General features: G+C 35.4%; 1 protein-coding gene across 1 annotated transcript in view; it reads left to right on the top strand.

The window, feature by feature from the left end:
- CFAP47 (cilia and flagella associated protein 47) overlaps positions 1–18,638 on the top strand; it is a 421,910-nt gene that overhangs the window by 259,162 nt on the left and 144,110 nt on the right.

Raw genomic sequence — 18,638 nt, forward strand, 5'->3', positions numbered from 1 at the left:
GGGGCATACATTTTATGTCTATAGTGCTATACTCTCTTGTCCATTTTTAAAAATTTATTTGTGGGGCAAATTCCTGGAAGTAGAAATATTTAGTTAAGGCATTTACATTTAAAATTGTGGTAAACACTTTCAAATAGTTATATCAATTTATGAGCCAGATAGCGTCCTATGAGAATATCTCTTTATAGGACTGCATATTATAAAAACATGTACATATACTTAATTGAACATGAAAAATAGGTTAAAGCCTTTGGTATATGTGAAGTTTTCTTTGTTTCTCTCTAGTAAAGCATTCATTTATACAAATTGCCTGATGGTCCCTGAAAAGAATTGCTTGCTTGGGAATGGGAGTGAGGGGTATTCCTACAAAGCTTTTGATGAGAGAGGAGGTGAGAGGTGTAGAAGACTAACAGGGAAGAACTGAGGGACTGTAATTCATCAAAGGAATAATTGTTCTATTCGGGAGAGAATTCAGTGTCCCGTGGTGGTTAGATCCTGCTGAGGAAATTATTAAAATGTTGGTAAATGGATACAATTTAAAAATGTAGAAAGCATACAGCCAGTAGCAATCTTGTACTGCCTGGAAATACTAGCCCCTCATCCTTGCTTGCCTCAACAAAGAATGTTGTAGGAAAAGGTCTGTACCTAGCATAGGAGGTGTAGAGAGCTGCTCCAAATAAGAAAGTACGTAGAGACTAGGCTGAATGCCAGCGCTGTTAACAAGCAGAAGGGAAATTTCGGAATGGCGACCACAGTGATCCAGTTACTACCACTGCGATAGAATATGCTATGGGTGAAGAGCCAACCCGCGCATCCCCACTCCCTGCTTCTAGTTGGCTTGACCTCAAATGTCACCACAGTCATAGCTGTTAGCATCTTGTGAAATCTTCCCGTCACTCTTCAGACATTTGGCTTTACAAAGCCCATTAATAATTCTCCATGTGATAGGTAGATTTTGAACTGGAGTGAGCCTATTCCAGGCAATTCAATAAAGTAGCATATTTTTTGCCATTTTTAATGTAATTCACAGGATAGAAAAGTAAATTTCAGTTTTCATTTTAATCATCAAATGACACTCCTAATGTTCCTTAGTTTTAGAATTTTAACTAGTCTTTTGTAAAGGGTAGCAAGTGATTCAGAATTGCCATTATTATTTTTTATGTAAGTAATAAATCTGAGTTTCCTGTTCTATAAAAGGCAGTGAGGTCTGCTATGTGTGAGAAGGAACATAAGAGGAACTTCACACAGTAGAACATTGTTGAATTAGGAGTGTTTATGACTCCTTTAAGCAAAATGGAGCTGCTGTTCCATGAATCAGACTCTTAAAGTTATAGAAATGGAGCTAAGAAGAATTAAATAATCAGATTGAATATATCTTTCCTTTGTATAGTCATTTTTGTTGATTTTGGCGGCATTTCTGAGACCATAAAACTTCAAAACGTATTTTCACTGATCAGATAAGGACTCTTAGCATACTGATTTGAAGGACTTTAGAAGAAATTTGGGGAACTTAAAGGCAACTCAGGATACATCGTTAGGTGAGGATGAATTGGTAAATATCGCTGGCTACACAAGAGCTTTTGCAGGCTTCATAATTTTGAAAAATATTTGCAAGACATGTTCATGATTGTTCTTCCCAGAGCGGTCCCTTAAATTTGAATCAATGTTGCCATTATGATTTGGACAAGCTGAGCCTGTAAAGAAGGCAAACTCCGTTTTTATTGATATTACTGTTGGAAGGCTGCTACAATATTTTAAGCAGTGTAAATATAATTGCTTCTGAACAGTTGTTAATCTGTTGTAATATAAAGAAAACTAGACTAAAATTTTCATACATATATGAGAAGTTCCTATTTGTGCTGGTTAAAGAAGTATGTCAATGTACATGTGTATATCATCCATCTTAAAAAGAAAAAAACTTTGTACACATTTTCAGTTCTGTCCTTAATTATATAAACAATTATTACAAAAGGCCTATAATTTGGAAAGTCTTGATAAGTATAGTAGTTATAAACAAAGCTGATCTTTAACCATGCTCTGTTAAAATATTTTCACAGATGCTTTTCCTCATATGTTGGCAAATACTCAATTGTTTGAGCTCCACTTAGGTGTAACTTTTGATCTCTAGCCACCACAGCCCCTCCCTTTGCCCCCCCCCCCCCGACTTCCCAACAATTCAGCAACAAATAAAGGGTTAACACATGGCTCAGGACTTGGATCCAGTGTCCTTCCTGACTGGTCAGAGCTGGAATATAGGTTTGTTAATTATTTCAAATATTACCACTGGATACAAAGATAGATGCCATATGGCTTCTGCCTCCTAGGAATTCATATCTGGTGGTAGAAATAGATATCCATAAGTCATCTCAGTACAAGGTACACACTGATATACCACGAGTTTAAACATGGCACTGCAGAGCATGATACTGGGAAATGTTAACCCTAACAGTGGGAGTCCAAGAGGGCATCTTAGGGGATAATGGGTTTGATCTGGACCTTAAAGGATGAACTGGGATTTATCAGCCGATATGGTGGGGAGGGCATTCTAGCAGAGGAAACAACCTTATTGAAAACACAGAGAAGTTACTTTCTGTAAATAATGAGTAGAGGGGTGTGTCTGGAGTGTGTGTTTGTGGTAGCCAATGCAGAGTGACATACAGTTAGAAAAACAGGCAGACTTTGTTGGACAGAGTTGTGTTTTACTTCTTATTGCAGTTGGAGCCATTGAAGATTTCTGAGCGGCACGAGTCAACTGAGTTTTAGAAAGAAAAGTCTGGAGGTAATATATAAAATGGATAGGAGGTACAAGAGAGGGTGGATAGATCTGAGAGATCATTTAGGGGCCTTTAGCAATATTCTGGTTGATTAGTTCTCAATATTAGTTTGTGCCTCTTCTCCCAAAAGCAGACCCTGAGAAAAGAGTTTAATTGCAAGTAGTTTTTTTGAGAGGTGATCACAGGAAGCACGCTGACCGAATGGGGAAGTAAGATGCTGAAAGGAAAAAGTCAGAAAATGAGCTAGATATCAGATTACTGCTGAGACCTGGGGAACCTCACTGGGAACTTTCTGAGAGAATTGTCAGGCTGAAGGGTAAGGAAATTGGGGTAAACATCCTCTACCTCCTTTCCCTCAATGATTAAAGTTTGTTCTTAGGGCAGATTCCCATGGCAGTGAATTCCCACTGGAAAAGAGTCATAGGAAACCACTGGTGTGAATGCGAACTGTCTGCAGAGGGGATTTTCATGGGGCACTGAGTCATATGTGGCATATACTAAAGTAGGTGTCATGGCATATTGATTGGTAGGTAGAAATTTTGAGAAATGGATGGAACTGGAATTATCACAGGAGCCTGCAGTGAACTACAATCATGTTTCAGGCGTGCCTATGTGGAGGTTTAAATTTGAATGCCTCTTTGGCCGTGGAACAAAAAGTTAAGGTTGACCATTTAAATGAACATTAAGGGCAGACCAAACTAGGCCAGTGATAGTGGGTTAAAAAAAACAGAAGTGAAGTTTCAAGAAAAGTAACAATGGAAAATAATGCTGTAGCAGCTTGGGTTTCCAGGGAATCAGACTCTGAGATGGGACATTAGTTTATAGGACATTTATTAGGGAATGTGTTGTGATCAACACTTGTGAAAGGAAAAGGTAAGAAAACATACTGACCAGAGGGAAAAGTTGAGGTTCCGGACAGGCGGAGTGAAGGCTTTTAGTCAACTCACTGGGGCCTCTGAAGCTGGGATGGTCCTCTGGACTTGTCCCAAGTTAGGAGAAGGGGACTGGGCCTTTATGCTGCTGTGCTGATCAGTCATTGAAAGTGGAGTACATGTGGAAGGAGGTTTGACCTTGGGTGAGGCTTTTTTTTTTTTCACTCAATGCGCGATGCCTAAAGAGGGCTTGACCAAATAGTCATTTTCCAGCATTATTTCTAGTAGCAACAGAAATAAGTCCTTCGTTCCTGAAAAGGAAAATGGTTGATGTAGCATAATGTCTACGAGAGCTGCATTTGATCAAGATTGAATAAGGAGAGAGAGGGAGAAAGGCGAGTCAAGTGTACTTCTGATAGTAAGCAACGCTAAGGAAGGTGATACCATTAACTGAGAGAGAGAGAGAGAGACGATTAGCAGGATTGATTTACTAGTTAGGGAGGGAAAACCCAGTTCTATCTTGATTTGAAGATTATCTTTTCTGTGTCAATAAATTTCAGAAAAATGGAAAAATATTGAATCAGTCAACCTAGATATGAAAGCATAGAACCTTAAAGGGAAACAGACACACAAAACCAAGCAAACAAAAACACCGTGTGTAAAGGCAGAAATGTGTTAATGACTAAATGCATTAAAACGTAATGGCCTAATTCTCTCCTTAACAACCAGAAAATGACCTCTCTGGTCATTAGAATGCAAAAAGCTAATATTACTGTCCATTATTACAGGATTAGTATGTAACAAAATATAGAAATGTAGTAATGGCCTGTGGCTTATTTGTAGTAGTGAAATATGCAACTAAATTTCCATTCGTCTCAGGTAGAAACTTGATTTTTTGTACAAGGCCAATATTTAGTGAAGATGATTAGGCATTAACGGTTAGCATATACTTTAGTAAGAATAATCCTTAAATTTATTTTGGTTGCAATAACGTGATTCACAAATATGATTTAGAGATGGCTATAAACATGCATGTTCACAACATAGAGCAACTCACTCCTAATAGAGCACTAAGAAAATGAACTTGTAAGAATTAAGGTTATACAATTTGATATAACCTACATATCATTGTTTTCTAATAGTTTGCTCCATTTGCTCTTCAATAATCTACATGGAACACATATGTCTCTGGCATAACTGTTCTGAGTTTCTTATGAGGAAATCACAGTAATCAGCTCAGTGCCCTCCAGCTTGTGAATATCAGGGTGGTAATATAACTTTAAAAAGCAGATTTTAGTAAAAACAAACAGGTGACTGTCTAAACTCGTGGGGATACCACTAGGGCCCCCTTTCTGTGAAGAGAAATGAAGAGTTATGAAGCTAAATAATTAATTTGGGGTTTGGTAGTCCAAAAATATAATGTGAAATCGGGACCCCAAACCATGCAAGCCTGGGCTCTTTGACAGGTTTGTCTTCTGATTCCCAATTATGACCCCGAAAGGCAAGACTCCAGGATACCACAGAGTAGTTCATATTCCAGAACAGATATCATCTCCAGTGATGGCTCAGTGTAGTGGATTCCTGCTTTCTTAGCTTGTGTGTGTGTTTAACTTAAAATTGTCAGTTGAGAGAGGATTCTCTTCCAACATATTATGGAAACGGCGATCCCTAGATATCTTTAAACAGCTTTTATCTTACTGTTAACCAATGCAGTTGATTTATCTAACCTAAGCATAAGACTTCATAATTATCCCTTATGATCCCCCAGTTGTGAGGAACATACTTTCATCTCCAGGGAAGAAGTCTTTAGAAATCCTTCCAATTGTTAATGACATTTATTTGTGATCAAAAAAAAGAGGGGGGGGTGGGAAACTTGGGTAGTTGAATATCTTATCTTTGTCTACAGAGTCGTGGAAGTCCACAAGGACTATTTATTGAACTATGAGTCATTTAAATTTATGAAGTGTAATCAGACTGAAATAATTTAATATGTTGATCATGGCATGGTAGCCTAAAATGATCTCTAAACATTAAACAAGAGTATTTTTACGCCTAAAACTAATATAATGTTATGTGTCAATTTTATCTCAATTAAGAGTAAATATTTAAAAATTTTAAAGGATATTTTCATAAACCATTCACTTACAGTGTCAAGTATTTAATTGTTCAGGATACTACATGGACAAAGTTCAATACCGTGCTTTAATTGTTTATTCTACAGTAGAAAATTAAATGCTGAGAATCCACATTTTAAGATGGTTTCCAGTCATGTTAGTAAATTTAGTCTCTACCCTGAACATTCATGATAAAGTAGTCTTAAATTCTCTCTTATGTCCGTGCCCCTTGACAAGCTGATAGCTCTAGAAAGTTGGTAACTGGTGATTTTGATGTAGCCCACAATTACCTTGTATTTTTTCAGCAGCAGCCGAAAGTGCTTTTTCACTTGCTGAAAAGTGATTGCATTCATTCAGTTCAACACAACTGTAAATTAGAGCTAAGATTTATTTCTGCAAATTTGCAATTCAGAAGTCCTTATGCTAGAATGAGATCTATTATGACATTGGCACAAGAAAGCCTACTCTAAATGATTGCAAACAAGCTTTTAGTCAGCTTTGCTAAATATTTTTAAAAATTTATTTTCGATGAACTTCTGCTTAATGTCAAAATGAAATGTTTAATGTGTGCATAACAAAGTTCTTATGTTAGGCCTATGTTTAAACAAGATAGGAATAGTTTTTATAGCTGGCGTCCTGCTACTCTCCACTATCTAGACAGATACGTATTACCAGTTGCCATCTTTGAAATAGAAATTCAGTTCAAAATTTGATTTCTAATGTTGTGTGTGATGAGAAGCCTGCTTGTCATGTGTATTTTCAGAATGTGATGCTGAGCAAAAGTAGTGCTATTTAAATTTGCATTTTTTCATTTAAAGTTTGGGCAGTATATTCATGCTAACCAGCACATCACAATGGCAAAATTGCACATCTTTTCCTTTGCTATCTCTTATCTTAGTGCTATTGTGTTGCAAAGGAGCACGTTTGGAGGTCACGTGTGACTTCAACCTCCAATTATATCATTCTCTGGTTGGGCGACCTTGGTAGTAAACTTAACATCACTGATTATCAGGTTTCTTACATGTTAAATATAGATAATACTTAACCTTTCCTTAACCTTAATCCAGGGTAGTTATGGGCATAAAATGGGAATATATGAAAAGTACTCATCTAGTAGGTGCTCAACTAATGTTTATCACTCTTATTTAATATGCTAACTCCCATTTTTGAAAATTCCCTGATATGATATGGATATATGGGAGGATTTAGGGCTTCTTTTGTCTCCCCTCTCTCCTAGTTTGTCTCAATGAAAATGCCAGAGAAAGTGCTATCAAAAGCTTGGCTGAAACTGAATTTGGATCTTGCTGGCCTGTTCCCACCAGTGTTGTAGACTGTGCACAGTTATAGGAGCATAAAAACCAATTCGATGCCACTGGTCTTTCAAAACAAATGTTGGCTGCTTTAAATGCCATAAAGCATTTTCATGCTCTTTTAGGTGAAAAATATGGTTTACCAAAAAAAAACAGGGCCTGGAGGCACTGCAGAGAGAATGAATTGGGTTTGCTTGGATCCTCTCATGGTCTTCTGGGCTTTCCTCTTTGCGTTCACCATCTCTGCTTTCCCAGACAGCCTCTGCTCTGATGTTTCGTAAAAGCTCTAGCCACCTGCATGGTATTACCCTGGGGGGCTTGTGAACGCTAGATTTGTTCTTCCTGCCCCTGACCCCAAAATCAAAATCAGTATTAACTCTAGTCTCAAGGTCTACTCAGGTGATTGGCTAGAGATAAATTCATGCACGTTAATAGATCAATGAGCGACGACAAATCCTGCATTTTCTGCCTTTACACGGGGTGATCTGTCCTTTGAGTGCCAGACTAGCATTGGCCTGCGGACCAACACCTGGCATATAGCAGCAGGTATCCGGTCAGTGTCAAATGCAAGAAGCAATACATTTCAAAAATAAAATTATTTCTAAAATATTTTTTAAATTGCTTAGTAGTGCAGTAATAGGAGTGCAGTAAAATATGAGAACAAGGAAGATTTACAAACTTGAAGAAAAACATAAATTTGAGAACTGCATATATTCTGTGAAACTGAAGGAAGACACTCTTGCAATTCCAGTGTTTGCCGTGGAGTCATGTATCAGAGACATAGTTCTCCCTGGGAGTGCAAGGTAGGCCGTAGATGCTCTATTGAATATGAATTTAGGTTGCTTTCAGAAGAAGGCTCTAGTGGCTTCCCAATCCACCCATGATATTCTGGTTAAAAGCTTCATATTTGAACTTTGAACTAGTGATATATATATATATATGTATATGTATATATATACACACACACATATATATCATTGTTATTAAGAAAATAAAACTTTCTCCCTCATTTCGCCACCTCTCTCTCTCATCCCCCCTCCTGTGTGTGTGTATGTTGTATGTGTGTGTGTGTGTGTGTGTGTGTGTGTGTGTGTGTGTGTGTGTATCCTGCTTTACTAGTCAAAAGAATTTGTGTATTTTGTAAGGAGTTATTTATAGTAAAATGAAAATATGATTTGGGAAGTCATTGGCTTTTTTTTTTTTTATCATTTATTTAATTTTTGGCTGCATTGGGTCTTCGTTGCTGCGTGCGGGCTTTCTCTAGTTGTGGCGAGCAGGGGCTGCTCTTTGTTGCGGTGCGCGGGCTTCTCATTGCAGTGGCTTCTCTTGTTGCGGAGCACGGGCTCTAGGCGCGCGGGCTTCAGTAGTTGTGGCTCGCGGGCTCTAGAGCACAAGGTCAGTAGTTGTGGCTCACGGGCCTAGTTGCTCCACAGCATGTGGGATCTTCCTAGACCAGGCTGACCCGTGTCAGCCTGCGTTGGCAGGTGGATTCTTAACCACTGCACCACCTGGGAAGCCCCCAAGTCATTGGCTTTTCTCATGTAAAACTTTTACTGAAGAATCTCAGAGAGGGGGGTTTATTGTAAATAATTTATTCATACATTTTTGAAAAAATTTTCAAATTCAAAGCATCTTTCAAAGAGGCTTTCTAATATGTGAGGAATTAAACATAACCTCTTGGAATTAGAAGGGTTAGAAGAACATTCAGAAATTATGAAACTTTAAAACTATTTTTTGTCTTTTAAATATTTTTTCTTCTTTTATTGAAGTATAGTTGATTTACAATGTTGTGTTAATTTCTGTTGTACAGCAAAGTGATTCAGTTATACATATATGTACATTCTTTTTGTAATATTCTTTTCCATTTTGGTTTATCACAGGATATTGATTTTAGTTCCCTGTGCTATACAGTAGGACCTTGTTGTTTATCTATCCTATATATAATAGTTTGCATCTGCTAACCCCAAATATAATAGTTTGCATCTGCTGACCCACCCTGGCAACCACAAGTCTGTTCTCTATGTCTGTGAGTGTGTTTCTGTTTCAGAGATGGGTTCATTTGTGTCATATTTCAGATTCTACATATAAGTGATATGATATGGTATTTGTCTTTCTCTTTCTGACTTCACTTAGTATGATAATCTCTAGCTCCATCCATGTTGCTGCAAATGGCATTATTTCATTCTTTTTAATGGCTGAGTAGTATTCCATTGTATATATGTGTCACATCTTCTTTATCCATTCGTCTGTTGATGGGCATTTAGGTTGTTTCCATGTCTTGGTTATCGTGAATAATGCTGCTGTGAACATAGGGGTGCATGTATCTTTTTGAATTATACTTTTGTCCAGATACATGCCCCGGAGTGGGATTGCTGGATCATATGGCAACTCTTATTTTTAGTTTTTTGAGGAACATCCATACTGTTCTCCGTAGTGGCTGCACCAACTTACATTCCCACCAACAGTGTAGGAGGGTTCCCTTTTCTCCACACCCTCTCCAGCATTTCTTATTTGTAGACTTTTTAATGATGACCATTCTGACTGGTGTGAGGTGGTACCTCATTGTAGTTTTGATTTGCATTTCTCTAATAATTAGCGATGTTGAGCATTTTTTCATGTGCCTCTGGGACATCTGTATTTAAATATTTTTTCTTAACATGGATCTACTTCAAAAAGTTTTGTGAATACTGATGAACATTTCCCTCTTAACATTCTGCAGTTTTATAAAATGTGACTCCTGTTTTTATTGTGTGGATGGGGTCTAAGGATGCTTTTTAATGCTAAAATCCATTTTTATCTCATGCAGAAATTAATCATAGAAATAAGTTGAAAATAAAAAAAAAAATGAGGGCTTTACATGGAGGCTTAAGAAGCCACCTTCACAGTGCAGTGAATCCAGACAAATGAGCAAACAATTATATTTGATATCAACGAAACATGCATAGCTTTATGGAACAAGAGGAGATATAGATAGAGATTTAAGATAGATAGATAAAAGTCTTCTGGCTATTTAATATGATGGCTTCATTAATTATCCTGTATTAATTTTCTTGCACATGACATTGCCTTGTGCTGGAAAGATACTCATTGGTGGCTGTGAACTTCCCTTAAACACATCCTGCTTATACAGTACTTCCAATTTGGGGAGACAGTTCTCAACTTCTGTCAATATTCTGCTCAGAAGTGGTGGGTATAATATCTGAAATACACTGTATTTTTTTAACACCTTTATTGCAGTATAATTGATATACAATAAGTTGTACATATTCAAAGTACAATTTGAGAATTTTTAACATATGTGTACACCCATGAATCCATTGACACAATTCAAATAATATATTTTACCCCCTGAAGTTTCCTTGTGTTCATTTTTAATCTTTTTGCCTCTGCTCCCTTCCTGCCCAATGCCACTATTGCCCTGGACAACCATTTATCTGTTTTCTGTCACTTTATATGCATCTTATAGCATTATATACACACACACACACACACACACACACACACATACACGTATATATATACACACACATATATATATACACACACTATATATATATATAAATATATACATATATATACTATATATATACACATAATATATATACATAATATGTAATATTTTATATAGTATACTAAATATATAATAAATATTTATAAATAATATATTTATATAAAATTATATAAATACGAATATTTATAAATATATAATATATAATATAATTATAATATATATAATAATATATTGTGTATTGTATATATGTATGTTGTGTATTGTGTATATTGTATATATGTGTATATATACACACTATATATATTGTGTATATATATATTATATATTATATAATAACACATTGTACACCCTTTTTTTGGCTGTTTTCTTTTGTGCATTGTAATGTTTTTGAGATCCATCCACACAGTGTATCTATCAATAGTTTATTCCTTTTATTGCTGAGTAATACTCCATGGAATGGATATACCACACTTTGTTCACCTATTTACCTATTGATGGACATTTGGGTTTTGGCATTTTTTGGTAATTACAGGTAAAACTGATATGAACATTCATGTGTACGTCTTTCTATGGGCATATACTTTCATTCCTCTTGGGTAAATCACTTATATGTTGGATGGCTGGGTAACATGGTTGTTGAATTTATAACGTTTAAAGAAACTGCTAGACCGTTTCTCAAAGAGATTGTTCCCTTTTCCATTCCCACCAGCAGTGTATGAAAGTTCCACTTTCTCTACATCATTGACCATACTTAGTAGGGTTAGTCCTTTCAATTTTTTCCATTTTAATTTGTTGTAGTGCTATTATAGTGTGGTTTTAATCTGTATTTCCATAATGAATAATAAATAACGTTGAACATCTTGTGCTTGTTTGTCATCCATACACCTTCTTAATTTAAATTTTTTTTCAAGTCTTTTGACCATCCCCCCCATTGAGTTATCTGCTTTCTTATTGTTGAAATTTTAGAAGTTTTTAAAAATATATTCTGGATATATTCCCTTTATCAGTTATGTGCTTTATAAATTTTTCTCCCATATGTAGTTTTCCTCTTAATTTGATTAACAGTGTCTATTAAATAGCAGAAGTTTTAATTTTTTTCCAGCTTCATTGAGGTATAATTGACAAAAATTGTATATATTTAAGATGCACAATGTGACGATTTGATATATGTATACATTATGAAATGATTATAGAAGTTTTTTAATTTTAATGAAATGCAGTTTATCAGTTTTTTCTTCTATGGATCAGGAAGAAGCATGCAGTTTTAATTGCAATCTAGACTATCATTGCTTGCTCCAGAAATGAAAGCATAGGTTCTTGTTAAAGTTAAAATGTAATCAACCATTCTCTGCAACAGAAATCTGAATCCTATAGATTTTAATAATCCTTTATAATCCTTTCCTGTCGTCTTTAGTGTCTTGATATACTCATGCCAAAATGTATTATAGAAAGAACAAACAGTATAATTCCATGCACACAAAAAAATGGAGCCTTTAGGACTACCATTGGGTGCTAAACTGCTGTACATTTTATCGTAAAAATTAAGCATTTAGAAAGAGTGGGAGACAAGAGCTCTATTTATGGCAATTGTGGCCCCAGCACTGGGTTTCTTTATCTCTTTTTTATCAGCCACATAATTTTGTTTTTCCACCTTGCCTTTTGGTCCCCTAATGAAGGGGAAATAAAACAAAAGAAAGTGAGTTAGAAATAAGGTTAAAATGAAGAAAGAAAAAGATAAAGAGAGAGAAGGAGGAAGAGGGCTAGTAGAGGATTCCTTAGGCTTGCTACTCAAATTTTAAAGGGTCGTATGATATTAGAGAAACAACAGTTAAGATTAATTTGATCATGTGTAATATAACGTGCATAGAGCAAATACTTACGAAAAAACTTCTTGACGGAATTCATGTGCCTCCAAGAAATTCACAAGTGGATAAAATCCTAGCCATACGGAGATTTTCCATAACAGTTCTCCTCATTAGGGAGAAGGAGTGGTGAAGGTCCAGTGGAAGGAGCAGGAAGGATGTGAAGGGACCAAGTGCAAAGAGGTCAAAGACCTTACCAGGTTTAACTGTTGCCATGGAATCTTGCTTTTGCAGGTTTTGTAAGGGATAAAATAGTTTAGGTTATCACTGAGCAGTATCAGAGACCTATCACTTTAGGTCAAAATAAATAAATATTTTCAAAGTATACAAATGATTTTACTATTTTCCTGATCAAAAGCCCATTTATTCCATTCTATTTACACATGACTTAATGCGCCATTTCCCATATTCTGTGTCAGGTAAATGTACATGCCTTTGTCACTTACTAACTGTGTGACCTGGAGTAAGTTATCAAACATTCTCTACAGCCTGGGTTGCTCAGCTTTAAAATAAATCTAATGAGTAATTAACTCATATGTTTATTAAAGTGGTTAAATAGATAATGAATGTGAAGCATTTAGCATCACCTAACACAGAATAAGCATTCAATAAATAATTTTCCATTATTTTCAAAAGAAATTAATATGAAATTACATTGCTCAGTCTATAAACTTGAGTCTGATATTTACATTTTACAAGAGTATGAAATTAGAGAAAAATAATTCCTAATTTTTTAAAATGACTTAAATACTAGGGAATATTTGTTTTTTTGACTATTCAGACCCTTAGAGTGTTTAGCAGAGGAAAATAATCCATTTCTCAAAATACAAGCTTGTGCTATTAAAAATATAATAGCTATAATTATGATTCCTATTAGATTTTTTGTAACACTCTATTCAGACAAACTGAAAATCTCCATTAAATCAATGATGTTACATTTTAGAGAGTTGCTTTTGCTCACTACTATTATTTCTTACACCTATAGTTTTTCCAAAGCAGTCTAATAATTTTCCTATCACTCTGATAAACTCAAGCACAAATAATCAAGCTTTTATTTACTTTTGTTCCCTTTTGGATTGGTTGGTGTTGGCCTGAACAGAGGAATACAGGGAACAAAGTAATCACATGTACATATAGTGTGGCAAAATATTATCATCTTTTAAAACACATATTCTTCTCATAATTATTATTTACTGCATTTGGTTTGAAGTTTCATTGCTACCAGTCATGCCGCTGAGTCTAAAGTTATTCCTTGTAATAAAAGTTTACAGGAATTCGACCACTTGTCTCTTCTACTGTAGCTAATTAATAACCAAAATAAAGATGTAATTTAAAAATGTAATTGTTTAGAATTAAAATGAAAATTACATTGCCAAGAAAAAGGTTTTTCACTGGAAAAAAATGTATATAAGTTAGTGGTATAATTCTAAGATGCATTTTTAAAAGTCTTCTTTCAATTAAAACATAAGCTACTATATAGGCCTATAATTTCTTCCATAGTTCTCTTCATCCATTTCTATTTTTGAGATAAATATGTAATTTCTCATTCTGGTATATAATATATGGTCTTATATAGGCCTTTTGAGTTGTTTTACAAGTGATTGTCCAATTTCTATTTGCTATGGGATAATAAAAATGCAAAAATGTTTAAATGGGTGTGTTGGAGGAAGAAAAATATGCTGAGTATATAAATGAACTGAAATGAGAAAGAATGGAGAAAGTGTACTTTTAATTCTTGAGAATATTTCATAGTATTTGAAATATTGATTAGGTTTCCTTATTATTCAGTGCACACATATTAACATATATAAGGTTATCCAAATAATGGTTTTATTTAACTGAGTTTCCTTAGTTTTCTAATTGTTCATTGCTAGTGTACAGAAATTTACCCTTCATTCATTCATTCATTCATTCATTTCTGAAATGAGTCTCATTTGATTATGGTATGTAATCCTTTTGATATGCTGCTGAATCCAATTTTCTAGTATTTTATTGAAAAATTTTGCATCAGTGTTCACCAGGGATATTGGATTTTAGTTTTCTTACACTGTCTTTGTCTGGCTTTTGTATCATGGCAATGCTGGCCTCCTAGAATGAGTTAGGAAGTTTTCCCTCCTCTTCAATAATTTGGAAGTGTTTGAGAAAAAATCTTGTAAATTCTTCTTTAAATATTTGGTAGAATTAAACAGTGAAGCCATCTCATGCTGGGCTTTTCTTTGTAGGGAGGGTTTTGATTACTGATTTAATCCTCTTACTAATTTTATGTCTATTGAAGTTTTCTATTATTCATGAGTCAGTTTTAGTAGATTGTGTGTTTTTAGGAAATTGTCCATTTCATCTAAGTTATCCAATTTTTGGCACATAATTGTTTATAATATTCTCTTTACATATATATAATGCTTTTTATTTTGGTAAAAACAATAATAATGTCCTACTTTAATTTGAGTCTCCTCTCCTTTTTTCCTAGTCACTCTAGCTAATGGTCTATCACTTATGTTGATCTTTTTAAAGAACCAACTTCTGGGTTTTTTGGTTTTCTCTGTTGTTTTTCTATTCTCTATATCATTTACCTCCATGCTAATCTTTATTATTTCCTTCCTTCTGCTAGTTTTGGGTTTAATTTGCTCTTCTACGAACTATACTAGTTCGTATAGTGTACATTTAGGTTGTTGATTTGAGGTTGTTCTTTTTTTTTAACGAATTCATTTACTGCTATAAATTGCCCTCTTAGCACTGCTCTTACTGCATCCTTTAAATTTTGTATACTGTGTTTTCATTTTCAATTGTCTCAAGGTATTTTCTAATTTTCATTGTGATTTCTTCTTTGAAATATTGGTTGTTTAAGAGTATGTTGTTTAATTTCCAAATTTATAAATTTCATTCTTCTGTTGTTGATTTATAATTTCTTTCCATTGTGATGAGAAAAAAATGCTTTGTACAATTTCAGTATTTTAAAATTTATTAAGATTTGCTTTGTGGCCTCACATGCGATCTATCCTAGGCATTGTTCCTTGGTCATTTGAGAAGAATGTGTATTCTGCTGTTGTTTTGTGGAATGTTCTTTGTAAGTCAGTTAGGTCTAGTCATGTTACAGTATTGTTCACCTCCTTTATTTCCATATTTGTCTTCTCTCTGGTTGTTCTGTCCATTAATGAAAGTGGGGTATTGAGGTCTCCAGCTATTATTGTAGGATTGTCTATTTCTCCTTCCAGTTTTGTCAATTTTTGCTTCATATATTTTGGGCCTCTGTTTTTAGGTGTGTATAGGTGTATAATTTTTATATATTCTTGCTGAATTGAATCTTTTTTTTGATTTGATAATTGTTTATATTGTAAAATGATCACCACGATAAGTCTAGTTAACATCCATCACTACACATAATTACATTTTTTTTCTTGTAATGAGAACTTTTAAGATCTATTCTCTTAGGAACTTTCAAATATGCAATACAGTATTATTAACTGTAGTCATCATACTGTACATTACATCCCCATGACTTATTTTATAACTGGAAGTTTGTACCTTTTGTGACCCCCTTCACCCATTTCACTTATCCCACCCCGACCCCCTGCCTCTGGCAACCACCAATCTGTTCTCTGTATCTATATATAAGCTCAGTTTTGTTTGTTTGGTTTTTGATTTTTTAGTTAATTGAATCTTTTATTTATATATAGTGTCCTTATTTGTCTCTTGTAAACTTTTTGGATATCTAATAATGAGTGGTATCCAAAATATATTTTAAAGTACTAAAACTCAACAACAGTAAAATAACTCAACTTTAAAAATTGGCAAAAGATCTGGAGAGATACCTCACCAAAAAAAAATTCTGATAGCAAATAAGCATACAAAAAGATGTTCAACATCATATGTCTTTAGGGAACTGCAAATTAAAACAACAATGAGATAACACTACATACCTATTAGGATGGCTAAATTCAGAAGCCCTGACAATACCAAATGCTGACAAAGATGTAGAAAAATTGGAACTCTCATTCATTAATGGCGAGAATACAAAATGGTACAATGGTACAGGTGCTTTAGAAGACAGTTTGGCAGTATGTTACAAAACTAAACATATTCATAACATGATCCAGAAATCACAAGCCCATTTGGTATTTACCCATATGAGTTGAAAATTTATGTCCACACAAAAATCTGTACATGAATGTTTATAACAGCTTTATTCAAGATTGCCAAAATGTGGAGGCAACCATGATATCCTACAATAGGTGAATGGATAAATAGTGGTATATCCATACAATTGGATATTTTTCAGTGATAAAAATAAATGACAAAAAGACCAGAGGAAGCTTAAATGCATGTTGCTTAGTGAAAGAAGCCAATCCGAAAAGGCCATCTATACAGCATTCTGAAAAAGATCAGTGGTTGCCAGTCCCTTGGGGAGGTTGGGAGGGAGGGATGTATGAGTGGGGTACAGGGGATTTGGGGGGATATGAAAGTATTCTCCATGATACCGTAATGGTAGATAGATGAAGTTTTACATTTGTCAAAGCCATAGGATGTATAACACAAAGAGTGAACCAGAATGTAAGCTACAGACTTAAGTTAATAATGATGTACTGTTATTGACTCATCACTTATAAGTAATGTACCACCTAATGCAGGATGCTTATAATAGGGGAAACTAAGGGAGGTATATGGGAATTCTCTGTACTTTACACTCATTTTTTTGTAAACCTAAAACAGTTTGAAAAATAAAATATATTAATTCAACAAAGAGTGTGAACTTTAAATCACAATGCTCATGTTCAAATTCCAGCTGTATTATTACAAGCTGATTGACCTTGAGCAAGCTACTGAACTTTCTTGTGTCACAGTTGCGCTTCTTTAAAATGAGGATAATAATAGGACTAATTTCATAGATATGTTTTGGAAAAATTTGTCAATTTTTGTAAATCCCTAGAACAATGCCTAACATACAGTAAGTCCTACATAAGCATAAACTACAGTCATTTAATCCTCAAAGCAACTAGCACCATTTTACGAATGAGATAAATAACATGTTCAAGGCTAAGTTAGCAGTAGTAGAACAAGAGTTTGAATCCTCATTCTGTCAGAAGCCTGTGTTCTTTCCACTAGATACCCTGTCTTTCCACAATGTGTTTGTGAGCATATACCAAGCTCCTATGTAAACTAAGAAAGCCATGTTTATAGTAGGACCTGAAATTTAACCTATAACTTAAGTGACTGTCATATTTCAAAATAAAGGAATTGAAAATGATAAGATAGTAGTGACATCAGCAAGATGGCAGAGTAGAAGATCCACCAATTGTATCCCTCTTCAGCACAGTCATTTAGAAGCCATGCAAGGACAAAAGTGCCATTGTGGGAGCTTTGCGATCCAGGTAGGAGACCATGAAACCTTGGTGGAGTCCAAAACCGAGGAGGGCCATTTTGAAAAGGCAGACTCATGCTCAGATGACAGACTTGCCAACTGTGGTCCTGGCTACAACCAGGAAACAGCCCTGTGGACTGTTACAATCCCATTTGACTTTGGTCCTGCCATCAGCACTATCTGCCAAGGAACCTGTCAGGAGTCATGCCTGCCCATGCCCTGTATAACAGGCCCACAGAATTCAGTCCCATGTGTGGACCCTGAAGTGGCCATGACCCAGCTTCAGCCCCTCTTAACCACCATTTCTACCCATCTGGGGACCAGGTGGAAGACACACCTGTCTGCGCCCCTGTGACAGGCCCTCCGACTTTGTTCCAACTGCAGATCCTGAAATGACCCTGTAACGTAGCTCCAGCTACTCTCAGCCATGGTCTGGGAACACTCCTACCGTGAGACAAGCTTGTCCATGCCCCAGAGGTAGGCCCACTGACTATGTTCTGTCTGTACATCTGGAAGCATCCCTATAATCCGGCTCCAGCCCCTCACAGCTGCAGTCTGAGAGCAGTTCTGCCTGCCCAGGGACCTAGTGTCTTAACCACTGATATCTGTTAAAGTGATCCTATTTAGAATAGGGTCTTTGAAGATATAATCAAATTAAGATGAGGTCATGCTGAATTAGGGTGGGCCTTGAAGCAATGTGACTGTTGTCCTTATAAGAAGAGGAAAATAGACATGGATAGATATGGGAGAAAACACCATGCAAAGGTGAAGGCAGAGACTGGAGTGATACGTCTACAAGCCAAGGAATGCCAAGGATTGCTGGCAAACAGCAGAAACTA

Source organism: Balaenoptera physalus (assembly GCF_965194825.1).
Source record: "Balaenoptera physalus genome assembly, chromosome: X".
Lineage (NCBI taxonomy): Eukaryota > Metazoa > Chordata > Mammalia > Artiodactyla > Balaenopteridae > Balaenoptera > Balaenoptera physalus.